Here is a 15867-nt window from a genome sequence, read left to right on the forward strand (position 1 = left end):
GCACACATATGTACATAGGAAATTTTGTATTAAATATACCATATGAAATATCAAAATTAAAACAGTAGAAGGAAACATATTTAAACCATGCATCACGAAACTATAACCGGGATATAGGAAAGAAATTGGGTTAGTCAATATACAATGTTTCCGGTAAAACGGTAAAAATAAATAAGATGGATCCTTTTCTCTCTTGCAACATTGAATATAAGCTCAGTTGACTAACATTAAAAAATTCCATCCACCCATTCATAAAGATGGAAATGATGTATCTGAAAGCATGGAAGAAATACCCACAATAGCTGGAGAAAAATAAGTAGAAATAACGAACATTAATTGGCTCAATAAACTGAAGCATCTCTTAACTGAATTTATGACGGATCATAGAAATAATCTCAACTTTTAAAGAACTTTGAATGAAGAATGAATACTGTATTTACGAAACGCTAACGAATGTGGCACAGAAATTGCTCTTATTACTTATTATCGAATGGCAACAATCAAATGTAAACAAATCATACGAACTTAAGACTTCTTCGTGTAACATTTTTACAGCTGCATTAAATTAATCACTTCGCATCGGTAATTAATGAAATTGCAAAATATTATTAGAAATGCTCTAGAAAGAGCTTGCTGTGTCTCTAAAAATCCGTTCAATTAGAGGAAAGAAGATCAAAAGAAAAAAGAATAGGCTTCAAGCAGAAAGTTTAAATATTATAAAGCACGAAGCGTTTTTATTTGATCACAATTTTTGAAATTTTAGCGCCAAAAATGAGGAAAATTAGAGTATTTGTCATTACTCGCATTTATCATTCTTGCTTCAAAATTCGCTTTTGATAGATATGATTGAAATGTCGACATATCAAGGGGCATGTTGTTTTGTAATGCATTGTAGAAAATCTTGCTCTAATGTTTTTTGAATTGTGAGTAGCATCACAATTTCTAAACGGATTCTCATTTTAAGGGTTAATTCTAAGCATTAATGTGGGAAAAGAGCCTTTGGTATAAAATCGTTAATTATAACTTTTTAATTGATTATTTTCCAATATCTCATACCATTTTAACGATAACAAATGCTAACACTTGAGACAGATTAAATTAGTTAACCGAAGGCCAAATGAAATGGAAACAGTTCCTCTCCTTTGCAGCAGTTTGCTTTTCAGAGAGAGAACGGCCAGACCTTTTCTTCACAAGAAGAACAGAGAAAGGGCAAAAATTTCACCTTGTAGAATGTTATGGGTGATTTCAGTACTAATGGGAGAAGCGACAGAAGCCATCAAGGTATGAAAAATTTTGCACTGAAAGTTCTATTGCTAGCTCTTTTTCTTAGAGCTTGCGTGAGATGCCTGTAGGGGGTCAAACGAAGCAAAGATTGCGTGACCATTCGCAGGAGTAAGTGAACAAATTCCCAAAGATGTGACCATCACCGGGGACTTCTGACCTTTTCATACACTGGTAATGTCTAGACTACTGCCAAACGATCATTAGATTATTCGGTTGATCGACATCTCTTCTTTGTTCTTTTTTAAATTTCTTCAAGGATGATTGGGGCTTCCTTTCAAAAACGAGTATTTTTAGTTTTTATTCATTCAAATACTTTGACCAACTTACAATCAATCAGAAGACGTTATCATCTAGATATAATCTGATAGAAATCTAGAGATTTGGTGTAAACATCAAATATGATATTTTTTATCGTCTCGCCAGACAAACTTCCTCTAAAGGAAGTTTATTTAAAATTTAATAGAAATCTACATATTTGGTTTTAAGTGTGTATGCCAAATTTCATCCGTTTAGTTCAAGCGTTTTTGATTTATCTTTGTCTGACGGTCATTCCACAAAAATATGTTTTTCGAACTCAGGGAAATCTAAAACGCGGAAATTCGTCAAAATCTCGAGTTTGAGTTTTTTGATGATCAATATAAGAATTTTTACGATTCATTATTTCTTTTACTTCCTATACAAGAAAGTAAAAAGTAAGAAGAACCAATCATTGATATTTTATTTAAAGTCTGGGCATTTTGTCAGACCCCCCCCCCCCCCCAAAAAAAAAAAACCTTAAATGGGCACCTATATTTTACAACAAAAAATTTGAAAAATTCATTATGGAATACTTTTATTAAACATAGGATAACCTTTGATATCTAAAAAGACATGTTCAAAAATTTCCTCGGGGGAATAAAAACTTTCAAATACAATTCTTAGCTTTAAATCTAATTTGGTCATTGAAATTCAAAGGATTTTCCTCTTTTTGAAAATATACATATGCTAAAAGTTAGAAGAAAAGTTTTCACTCAGAGTCTTCACGCCTGCCATCGGTTTATTTATTTATCTTTCTAAGAAGGTAAATTCTACAGATAAGGAACATGCGACTATCTAAAGGATAGGAATTTGTTTCAACACGAATACGATTTTTTTCTGCACTCTTTTTTATTTCAAAATCAAATAAAAGCAACATACAGGGCGATGCTAGATGTATAAATAAAAATTGCTAAAAGAAACAAACAAACAAAAAAAAACTTCTCCCAAGAATGTTGTTTATGCATTTCTTTGAATTTCCCAAAACAAGAGAAATTATTGTTATTAAAAATAAAAATATACAAATGGTTTACTTTAAAGAAATATTATGGTATATTATCCAATTATCTTTCAAAATTCAATAACACACATTATTTCGCATTTCTATTAAAAGCGTAATGTTGTCACTCAACTAATGTTTTCAAAATATTGTATTTCTGTTTAACGACATCTAAATATATGTGTGTGTTTCTCCATTTTGACAATTTCTACAAAACAGTGAACACTAGTGATATGATATTTGTTAATCAATTTGGGGTTCGTTTACAGGTCAACTATTTTATCTTTGATCTTCAAAAAATTATTTCATAAGTTATTCAAATAAAGAAAAAAATTAGGATAGTCAATAGTTTTTGTTGGCTTTAGTATCTTAACAATTTAATCTTAATATTTTAATTTTTATTTTAATATCTTAATATTTAATTTTAATATCTTAATATCTTAAACAATTATTACACGAAGATGTTTTTTTAATTATTTATATTTTTTTATTTTTATGATTTATTATATTATGATTTATATTAAATTATAGCAACATAATAAAGAGCAAGCAGTTATCTATTTAATTAAGCGATTTAGAAACTATAAAAATTTTTTCAATAAATTTTGCAAAATCCATTAAAAGTTGTAATGAAAATTAAGTAAGTTGTAAAAAGGAAGAGTTATATTTGTAGTTATCAAATATTGAAAAGTAAATTATAAAATCAAAAACGCAATTAATCTGAAAGTGATTTTATTGTTTGATCAAATCCTTCATTTAAGCTCTACTGTCTCTATTAAAGATATGTTAATAATATTGCTTCCTTTGAACTCTTAATTTCAAGACAAAATTTTTACTTTTCTTTTTTTCATAGTAGGCATAATTTCTAATATACACTCACAATAATTCAATCAAGCTAATTTAATTAGATGATCTTTCGTTTTACTTTGGCAATTTTTTGAATTATCCATATTCGATTATTATACTTATTGATTATTATATCTATCGAAGTGGAAGACCTCGGAAGCAAGATTGAATAAATAGAAAATTAATTGATACTGAACGGTGCATGATAATAAAAACGTTTATTTTAATAGTTTCTCAGTTTTCCTTATTTATTTCATACTGAATAGATAGAAAAATTAAACGTACTATTCTAATAGCAAGTAAAGGAGAGAAATCTAACAGAAAAGCATTTCAAGATTCCAAGGAAATTCTACATTATTCATTTTTTTTTGCTTCGGATTTGAGTTTTGAGACAAACGACACTCCTTCATTTTTTATATTCATCTTACTCTCATCGATTTATTTTGTACATGTTTAATGTACAAAACAAATCAAATACACTCAAATACTTAATAAGTGCAAAGTTTCCTGTGGACAAATTCATATTTTTGCCATTTTCTTAAATTTAAGTTAAAACAAAAGTAAGTTTGATCATTCTGCCAGTTGCTGCTGTAGTGTAATTATTTTAATGTGCCGTTCAGAAGCTGCTTAAAAGTATTTGTATTTTGCTATGGATCTCATAGCTTACATAACTTTACAAAGTGGTCAATTATATATTATATATATGCATATAAAATTAAATGTTATTATGTAGAATTTTATCTAAATAACTTGAAAAATTATAAATGAAATATATATTACATAATATAAGAGCATATACGCATAATTCTAATTGTACAAAGTTGGTTTTCATGTTATGTAGATTTTTATATTATATAAATTTCAAACAGCTTTATGAATTGTATACGTAGTTTTCGACTAATCTGGAAAAAATTGGAAAAGCACCCTATCTCCCTTCCTTTTTTTTTCAGCTTTCAGCTCAAACTAATTTTTCCGGAAAAGAGATTACAGTTGAACAACCTACGCAATTTAACACCCAATTTTCCCGTAAAACATGGGAAACCTACAGCAGAAAGTCGAGGACTTTTGAGATAACATTAATAATGTCATAGCTAAGGTCTCTGTGAAAATAAATTCCTGATTTAAAATTATTCCGAAGAAAAACGCTAAAGTAATTAGATTAATGGATAGCAGAATCGAAAGACATGGCATAAGACAAGTAAAAATGGATGAAACACTCTGAATGAATTGAAACTACTTTAGTGAAAAGTTATAAGCACTTAAACATGAACTATTTTTATTTCTAGTATTACTAGGTATATCAGTTACTAATAAATTCGTCTAAAATTTATGAGACGATCATTCTCACGAAGAGCAGGCTGATGAGAAAAGTCTAAGCAAGGTTGATGCATGTTTTTTTTTTAAATTTAAAATTGCGACCCATCAAGTAAAAAACTTAATGCGATTTGTAGAGGGATTTTAAATTGTAATTACTTCACCCCTCTTGAGGAGAAAGCAAACAGAAATAAGATTTAAAAAACCCTCCATCTAATTAAGAAAAGGGGAGAAAAGCGCTCGCCAAGAAAAAAGAAAAGAATGCAGACTTCAAAATTATTCAATAAAAGGGCTAAAGATATTAATCATTGCTATACCCTGGTGATGAGGAATCGTTTATTTTCAGTCTCCCACATTTTCAAAATCGTAATTTTTTAAAGATAATCTATCATTTCTAAGATTTTTTGCATATTTATTGATGAAAAGTTCTCTACCAAAATGGTGATAGTCATTTGCTTTATACATATGTATAAACGTAGATGGTGATAACTGCAATTTTTCTTCCAACCCTGGACATCACGTTCATTTCTTAGTGATTAGAATACACGAATGCCGCAGTAAATATCCCGCAGAACAATAAATAAGTATAGAAAAATAAAGACGTTTCAAAGTTTTCAACTTTTAGATAAGTATACTAAATATAGAAATTAAGAGTAGAGAAATAAAGAAGTTGCAAAGGTTTTCAACTTTTAGATAAGTATACTAAATATAGAAATTAAGAGTAGAGAAATAAAGAAGTTGCAAAGGTTTTCAACTTTTAGCTAAGCATACTAAATATAGAAATTAAGAGTAGAGAAATAAAGATGTTACAAAAGTTTTAACTTTTAGATAAGTATATTAAATATAGAAATTAAGACTAGAAAAATAAAGACTTTACATAAGTTTTAACTTTTAGATAAATATAGAAATCAAGACTAGAAAAATAAAGATATTACAAAAGTTTTAACTTTTAGCTAGGAAACGAAATGTGGAAATTAAAACTAGAGAAAGAAAGAAGTTACATAGATTTTAATTTTTATTTCAGCGTATTAAATATACAAATTACAGTAGAACTCTTGTTAACGGAATCGCAAAATCTTTCCGAATAAAAACACCAAAACAATTAATTTTAAGTTATGTGTTCAATCTATAGTATTTTAATATATTATGTAAGTGTGTAAAATATAAACAAACTATTCATATGAAAATTTTGCGTTTGCGTTTGTAGTGATATTCATCTTCTAATTTTCTTATAAATTACACGGATATTGTTACTGCATTATAGAAAATATAAACAAAGCCTTTTTTTATATATTCCTTTAATTAATATAATATGAGAAAATATCGTTTTATTCATAAAAAAATATTTTCTTTTTCATCAAATATTTAATTACCAGGTTATTCGATTATCCGAATCGGATCTCGTCGGAATCCATCAAAACAACAGAAGTTTTGTTATAATTATTTTAGACGGACTGTCCTACTGCTATTTTGAATTCTCAATTATAGAAGCTTTCTCCCTTTGGCGCATGCGCCAAGAGGCGTTTATTAAGCCAGAATAGAAGCGAGATAATAGACAATATGTCGAACAGGAAGAAAGTCAAAATGACCTAATAAAGAATTCCGGGCACGTGCACATTTGACTACGTATCATCTCTTAGCGGAATTAAATCGTCCGAAAGTTCTAATCTCGGGATCATGAAACAAACAGTATAGAAGTACAAATGTGTACACTTTATTTGTTTATTTCAACAAAGTTAAAACTCCTTCATGTAGTTATTTTATTAACTTACAAAAATTAGCTTATGAAGTTGTTTTCTAAAAGTCAAAGGATTTGAAAGAGTTCAATTATGAAATAATATTACGGTATATAGGAATTTTTGTATCGGCAACTATCATATCAAATCTACGTGTCTGAAAGAATTTCATTTTTTATTGGTGAATTAAAAATTCTTATTAATTTTTTTCAATTCAATAGAGTAAATTAAGTTTTTTAAGCATGTTTTCCCCTCGTACACATATGCAGTGTGGTCAACATCTCCTAAATACAGAAAGCCACGGCTTTGATTTTTGGCATCGCTAATCGTTGGATTTTCTTGCCGTGGAACTGATTGGCTGTGACAGATGTCGATGCGTTGCCTGGAGACAGTCGATATCTGAACACGACAAGCCAATCACGCGCCAAGAAAATCCAACCGTTGATGACGTCGAAAATCAGCACCGTTGTCTTTTATATTTAGAAGGTGATGATACTGCATAGTTTGTGTTATGTTTTGTAATGAAAAGAATTGAGTATTAATCTCGACCTTCCTTCTTTGGCTCCTAAATTATTTGTATTTATAATTTTGATGCTAAGAATTCAATTAAATAGTCTGTAGTGTGTTTTACTTTCTCGTATGTGAAGTATAGAGAAAGTATTGTATTTGTCAAGACATTTGTTGATGATTCTTCAGATCTTAGACTTCCCTAATTTCTACAAAACACATATTTGGTGTTATGTCTGTCGATCCGACTATCTGTCTGTCTGTCACAAAAATAACTCAATAGATAAAATTTGATACGAGTACTTTACACTGGATTTGCAGCTTTCTATCACATTTTGAACAAATTCCGTCCCGAGGAAGTCTATCCCGCTGATCGATCATAAAATAACAACACAACAATAAAATGAAGAGAGCTAGATAGATAAAATTCTGTACAGGAAATTAATATTTATAGTGTAGATACTTATCAAATTTTGAGACATATTCAACAAAGAGTTAACCATCTGTCGGTTCGAACTTTCAGAAATATATAAACACGATAACTCAAAAAAGCAATGATTCAAACATATCAAATTTAGTAAAGGATTTTTGTGACTACAAGTGTAGTTCTGTGTCAAATTTTGGTCTCAATTGGATGGGGAAAACGCTTCTAAAACACAAATTCGTTTTTGGATAATATTAGCAGCATGCCATTGATTTGTCGCCAAAATACTCGCCAAAGATCACACGATAGAGTCAGTAAATATAACAAATTAAGATCAAAGGTTAATATTTCGTAACTATTATAAGTCAATGCCATCTAATCTCTGAAACAACGCCTTTATTACAGAGTAGGCTCAGTAAGTTTGAGATAGTCCACTCGCATTAGTTTAGTTAACGCATTTACCCATTCATCTACGGACGGTAAATTCTTTGATAGGTTTGGGTGCAAATGTGATGCACATTTGACGTTTCTGATAATGCCTATTTTTTTTATGGAGTCTAATTCTATCTGTTAATGCCTATTATTCTATTATTCCTTCATAAACACATATTAGAAGGACGCAGTCTTCCTATTGACGTCCAAATGGGATAGAATTCTACATTTCAAATGTTAAAACCAAATACCAAATATTATACAAGTTATGCTTTTAATATGCTCACATGCGATGATTTATTATAATTTCAAGATAGTATTTTTCTTTATTTATTACTGTGCTCTTTCTATGCATCGTCTTCATAAAAATGACGCTTTTGAATAATTTCTAATTGATTCCTAGTTTACTTTATGTGCCTTCAAGTTTGTCGCCAATATGGTAACCCAGACAAGCAAATGGAATAGTTCTCCTGGTAACCCTAATGCTTCTTTGGTTACTATTTTTGTTGTTGTTGTTGTTGAGTTGTACATCTCGTACAGCAATTCTGTGAGAAATGGAAATTAAAAATAATTATCAAATAAACAACCATTAAAGAATTTAATTAAGTTACGTGTTATAATGGAAAGCATTATCACTGCTAATGAAACATTCTAGTATTATTTTTAAAGTGAACTACAATAAGAAAATATTTATTCTTTTACAATTCTTATTGAATTAATTTATTTTAATAAAAATAATCTGTTCATTAATTTTATCGGAACAGAGAATAAATTATTCAAAACATCTGCTTGCGCTTTTTAAAATCGTTTGTCTTTATTTCGCAATTTTTCATTTTAAAACTATCTTGTCATTCTAACGGAATTCTTTGCGATTTATTGTTGTTTTCGTGGATTTCCCGTTACAATTCGATGAAATATTTATTGAAGAATCGATGTCTGATTATTGGGATAATGAGACATATTGTAAATACAAACATTATCAAGATTTTGTATCGGAGGCTTCGATTCCTGCATTGGCGAGTATATATCACACTGACAGAATAAGATAGAATTGAAGAGTTCTTCCGATTTTTTAAAGAAATTTCTAAATCAGTCCCAGCTGAAATGAAGAAATAGTTGAACAGAGTAAGTTTATTTATTCCTTAAAATTTCTTCTTAAGAAAAATATCAAGAGTACCGAACTACTAGGAACGGATGCTTTTTTTCTTCCAGTTCTGTTTCTATTATCCTGTTGCAACATAAATTATAAATATTTCATTTAAAAGAAACTCGCGAGTAGTTTTATAATTATAAATATTATTTTGTAAATAGCTGTTAATTCATATTGGCAATAGTGATATTGTATTGAATTTTTAGAGTTAGTTGTTTCTAAAAATACTAATTTGAATAAAAATAAGTTGATGTTAATTTGGTAATATTTGTAATGTAGTAAGATTTCGTTTAATAGTAAATTTGTCTGCATTCTATTTTTGTTGACACACGAAAGCAATAATTGGTGACCCAGACGTGATTTGAACACGCAACCTTCTGAAATGTTGTTGAAAAGAGAATCCTTACTATCAATGTGCGAGCGAAATTACTGTTCCTGCTTCCTGCGGGTTTATGGGGTTTTTTTCGTAGAAAATTCTGCCTGGTGCCTTCTTTAGATGCCGAAGAAACGCGCGGTTGATTTATCTGATTTCTTTAGAGTTATTCAAGAAGACAAAATTCCTTACTTTCAATGAGCTAGCAAGATTACCATGTTCCGTTGGATAGTTTTTGTTAAAAAAATTTTGCTCAATGCCTTATTCAGATGCCGATGGCTTCGCATGCTTTAATTTTGTTGTCAAAAGCACTGACCACTCAGTCGGTGTGAAACAGTTCTTTATTTTATGATTCAAAGAAGTTTCCACAATACTGATCCATGAAGGTTCAAAAACGTTTTCTTAGATAAAGCAATCTTGATCAATAAATTTCATACTATTAATTTAAAAAGGGGGCAGTTACAACTGCTTCGTGCTATTGTTTATCTAGTTAACCATCTTGATGACGACTTGGCATTGCTGACATCTATGGCGAAGTAGGGGGCACATTAAACCAGGATTTTGCAGAATTCCTTATGCCAGTTACTTAAAATATAGTCTCTCCTTTTTCAGTGCAGAATAACGAATCAGCATCCAAATGTTCGTGCATAATGGTTTGTCAAATCTATCATTCCTTTGAATATTTCCTTTAAAAGCAAGTTATGCTGTAAGTTTGATATATGTTTTATCATAATAGATTCACGTGATGACTCATGCCGGCTAGAAATTCAGAAAATCTTATAATTTTAACTTAATATCATTTTGGTGTCACGAAAAGTCTTTAGCTTATAGATGCAAAATTTAACATGTTAATGCCTTTAATCTGGAAATTTTTTTGCAACTTGCAGATTGAGAAGTCAAGATTCTACAACGTTACTAGTGAACCTAGAGTAAACTAATATTGCTTGCTGTTACTTTTTGAGTTGTAGATACTCACTATGAAAGCGGTTCTCAAAGTCTCCATTTGATTTCCATTAATTAAAAAGTAATCTAAATTCTAATACTCTTCCTTAACTTTGGAACATGTTATCATCCACTTTTATAGAAATTAAAATTATTAAAATTAACTTTTTAATTAACAATGTTTTTAATTTCTGTAATAAAGTTATTTATTGTTATTATATTATATAATTATTATTATATTATTGTTTAAAATTATTTATGAACCTATTTTATTGTCTCTTTCACTTGCGCATTTTTGCCATTCTTAAAATTGGGATTAAAAAAATAGTGCAATTCAGTTTTAAAGGTGACCAAAAAACACGAAGAAAAAATTTCACCAAATTATAAAAATATACTCATGCATTATTTATTTATTAAGAAAAATTTTGAACGTGCAAATCACACACTATATAGTTTGACAATAAAAATCGCCAAATTGGCGAAATTTTTTCTTGGCGCCTTTTGGTCGTCGTTACAACCGACAAATACCAAAAAATCAATTCCATTGTATTTAAATTTCGAAACGAGGCATTTTCTTTGAATCAATTTACGACGGTCGACGCAAAGCACGTCTTACAGCAAATTCATACAAAAATATTTAATGGAAAAGATTCTCACTTCAAACAAAATTGGACGTGGGTGTGAAATGTTTAAGATATTGCATCCCTGGAAAAATGGACGAAGATAGACAGTATTTCAAGATATCGCTAAAATTATGCCGCATTTGAAAAAGTATTGCTGTAGGGAAAAAAAAACCCTACCATGCCACGTGCCTCGTCCCTCGCAAAAACCGAAATCGAAGAAATGCAGCCGATTATCGCGAGGGCGTATTCATTCAGTGAGAGCAATTCTCCTGATGGCCTTCAGGACATCCAATCTGCTGGTTGGAAATTGAGTGGGGGAGTAAAGAATGCCTTTCCCCCATCCTCTAATCCCCTTCCATCCATGTTCCGAAAAAGTCAGCAAATGTCTGCAAGTGTTTTCCTGATATCGATATTCGGGGCAGAGGTACTAGCATATGCAGGAAACAAATTATCCATCAGTTGATCAGTGATTATAGCTTTATCAATATAGCATGTCTTTTTGTTTTCTTTTGCTTGGCAACTGGAGTATTTTCTTTTCCTCATATAAGAAAGAAAGAACTCCTATAATTAATATTAACTCATCTTAATTCATTAAATTTAATGAAAGAATATATTTTTACTTTCCAGAATGCGAAAAACACATTTTTAAAATTATATTTGTCTGCTGGCAGATATGATATCTCAGGACCACTATGAGCTATGGAAATGAAATTTAATAGATATCTTAACACTAAAATAGAAGATTTATATCAAATTTTGGGTGAAATATGGAAGTGTGTCTTCCCTTTCTTCACGAGGCCGCGGTGGACTGGCGGTAAGGTCTCGGCTTCGGAATCGAACAGTTTCAGGCTGGTGACCCGATTCCACCGAAAAACCTTAGTGTAAGCGAGTAAAGTGCAAGCTAAATCCGTCCGGGAAAAACGTTATCCTGCTGGTATGGTGTGGAGAGGGGTGTGCTAGCTCAGGTGTCGTCCTCGTCATCCGTTCGCGGTTCAAAATTACGACGTCCGCCCCAAAATAGACCTAATGCTGTTTTAAAAAGGGACGTTAATATGACTAAACTTAACTAAATTAAAACATTTCTTCAAGCGCAAGTTCAAAGGAGAAAATAAGTATGAAATTTCAGTAAGTTTTTTTAACCTCAGAAATGAAAGTCAGTATCAAATTTTGGACAGAAATTTAGTCAATTTTCTGACGGACTCTCTGCAAGATTGTCTTATCTAATGGGCTAGCAGCGATGTAACCCAGGAATGTCATTGAACTGAGGTGCCCTAAAATTTACTTCATTAATTGAATTTAATTTTGAACCAAAAGATTTATTTAATTATAATTACAAATACGTTTAAAAAATATGATTAAGTTTGTAACTGGAAATCTAAAATTCGCGTTAGTTCAAAGAAAATAAATATTTTTAGAGAGTCAATGGAGGATTTTGTTTATATTTATGTTGTAATCGCTAAATATATCCCCTAATCATTTATATTAATCATGCATGCGAACAGGGAATGGGTGGAAGCTGGCGTCAAAAACCTATTTTGAAGATGCACTATTTGCAAAAATAGAAAACATAAATTATATAAAAGCGCAGGGGATTTTTCACAATTATTTTATTATGTAAGTATTTTATTGGTTCATGGTTGCTGAAATTTTATTTTATGGCTGTAAAGGGCAGTCCCACTTCCACAATGATGAATAAGATACATTTAGATTAATCTATTCACTTCAATTAATGTATAAGTTCGATAAAATTAAATAGTTTTATAGGGGGAGGCATTTCAAATGAAAATCAAAAGCTCCGCATTTCTGAAGGAATACAAAAAACACCTGCTAATATTAAATTTCATAATCTTAAATGAAAGGAAATATTTCGAAACTTCTACAAGAGGACTATTGAATTAGACGATACCTGCAAATGATATTTTGATTCGAAGACACCAGTAAACGCTTCTTTATCCGTAAAAACAGTACCTGAGAGTAATCGTATTTTTTCTCCTTTCTCTTACACGAAATATAGGGAAAGTATTGTAATAGTCAAAAAATTCCAATTCGAGATGATGACGAATCTTTAGGTTTTAGACTTTCGTGAGTTCGAAAAACGTATTTTTGGATAATGTCTTATATCTCTGTGGCAAAAGTAACTCAATTCTTTTAGCTGGACAAATGAAATTTGTTATACGGTGTTTACAACAAATTTGTAGATTTCCATCACATTTTGAGCAACTTCTATTTAGAGGTAATCTGTCTGTCCGACTGTCTGAATATAAGTTTCTGCGATGACTACAAAACGAGAAGTAAATGGATAAATTTGGTACATAAATTTAATATCTATATTGTAGACACCTTCATTTTGAACCAAATCTGACGCTCTGTACTTTCAAAAGCATATAAATACGTGAACTTAAAAACGCAATGACTTAAATATATCCATTTTGGTATATGATTTTGTGATCGCAATTGTACTTCTGTGTCAAATTTTTGTTTCATTCAGTTAGGTAAAAACAATTCTAAAATGCAAATTCACCTGATATTAGTATGCGAGAAAATTTTAAGAAGGCCACTCCGCTGTTTCAATTCATCTGTTTCGTTATCAGACTACCATTTTATTTCTAAATAGCCAGGAAATCGACATCATTCGGCGAATTTCACAAAAGAAAATCGAGTGTTTCTCGCGCGGAGACTGAGAGCGCCTATTCTCTTCTTCGCGAGTTAAAATTACTCTTCGCTGCTGGCAGCGTTCCCGTCCTTCCAGTTGGCTCATTCAGGGGAGAAAGGTGAGTACACTTCGCTTATTTTCTTCGGCCCATTATTTATCAAAAACGCAACTATTTTAAGCAGCCGCTTCACCTTCCACAATAATGCGATTCATAAGTGTCAGTGGTGATTTGATTTCAAGATAATCCTTTCGCTACTCGTATACTTTACTAACTACAGTGTATTACTTTCACTTTCTGGTAGGTACTCAGAGAGAAGGCATTGCAATTGTTACTTCGGAGATCTCACCGAATCTGAATTTTTCTGTTTCTTTTGCACTTGTGTCGGTTTCTTTGATCACGCAATAACTGAAAAAATTGCCTTATCACAAAAATTGCAGATGTCAATTCAACTGAAAAAGAGCTGAAATACTGAGCATTAGTTTTTATCGTCAAATTTTGGATTAAATTTGCCCAACAGTTACCGTCTGTTGATCTATCTATATGAAAGCATGAGAGTACGACAATTCAATCAGTGGGAGGGGTGTTCCCAAGACATTAATGTATATTCTCTAATAAAATGAACTTGCTTTAGATGCTTTTTTCCCTACGGTTGAAACTAAAATTTGATACAAAACTATAATTGTTATTATAAAATCACATGCCAAATTTGGTATATTTAAATAATTGCATTTTTAAGTTATCGAGTTTGCATGTTTCTGAAAGTACATACTGACAGATGTTCACCACCTTGTTGGATTTCGCTCCAAATTTGATAGGTGCCAACATTATAGATGACAAATCTGTGCATCGAAATTTATCCATCTTGCTTCCTTTATTTTTTAATTATAGTGTTAACTTGTATTCAACAGTCGGAGAGACAGAATTCCTCTGAATAGATTTTGCTCAAAATTTGACACTCATCTACACATTTGGTCTAAAGATCATATATTAAATTTCAACCGTCTAGGTCAGAGCATATTTGAGTTATCCTTGTCATATACAGACGAGTGTTTTTTTTTAAATGTGTTTTACTAATTCAGAGCCGTTTGAAATGTAAAGATTCGTCACAATTTAGAGTTCGAATTTTTTGACGTTTAGAATATTTTTTCTATACTTCGTATACGAGAAAATAAAAAAGAAAAGGCAAGTTGGAAAATGAAGAGATATGACATTGATCTCAAAATTGTAGATTTGCATAGAAATTTTAATTCATATTGTCAGAAAGAAGACCCCAAAATATATGTGTTGTTTTTTTTAAATAAAATACGAGGCAAGAAATGTGTCATTTTTGTTTAATATAAGAGGAAGTCGAGGTGAGGATACTCTTGAAACCTCGGCATCGTAATTTTCCCAAAAAGTTTGTAAGTCCCCTTGAAAGTTATTATGCATAATTTAACAAACTCACTTGCGAATAGAAATAACTCTTTTCGCGAAAAATAAGCTCTTCGCTATTCAAATCCTTCCATGACAAAAATTTTTTAATGCATTTTCTTTTTTTAAACATTGAATTATTTCCCATAAATAAGTTTTAATGTTTCGCATAAAGGAATGATTTGGCAACGTAAATAAAATAAAATATACAAGTTTCAAGTTTCAAATTCTAGTGGATTGTGTTCAAAGTGTTAGTTCTTCGAAATTCATAAATATAATTTAAACGAATCATTTATCAGAAATGAGTTAGTTTGAAGGTACAACTCCGTTTGAAACTCGAAATATTCCAATTCCACTTTTTCTTATAATTATTGAATATAATGAATTTTGTCTACAATGATTAGGAGGCACAACATCTCCCTCCCCCAACAGCAGTCAACCTCCTTGGCAATATCGCCAATAAATGGGTGTTATGAATTCTAAAGATTTATAACAAAATCTCTCGATGCTCTAGAATATTTTTACATGATTTTTTTTCAATATTTTCATTTAATTTATGAATTTGAAAATTTAGAATTTATTTTAGGAGCTTAAAATTTGAAATGTTGAAAAATGTAACTATAATTCAAAAATTACTTTTTAATCTCTTTGCATGCAATGAAATGCCTAACTAGTATATATCATTATAGAATTTTTAATATTTAAATATTATGCGATAAAGCAAATTAGCAATTCATTTAAAAGGCTTAAATTCAATTGAATAAGTAGAAGTTACTCGAGTCGCATATTATGGACCTCTTTTAGATATATTTAACTGACAATAAATATTCCAAATAAGATAAATAACGACCTAATAAGTAGGTATAATAATTTCGTAA

General features: G+C 30.4%; 1 protein-coding gene across 1 annotated transcript in view; it reads right to left on the minus strand.

Moving 5' to 3' along the window:
- Positions 1-15867, minus strand: part of LOC129988447 (serine/threonine-protein kinase SBK1-like) — an 88816-nt gene that overhangs the window by 27404 nt on the left and 45545 nt on the right. The gene's annotated exons all lie outside the window — the stretch shown is intronic.

Source organism: Argiope bruennichi, chromosome 10 (genome assembly GCF_947563725.1).
Source record: "Argiope bruennichi chromosome 10, qqArgBrue1.1, whole genome shotgun sequence".
NCBI lineage: Eukaryota > Metazoa > Arthropoda > Arachnida > Araneae > Araneidae > Argiope > Argiope bruennichi.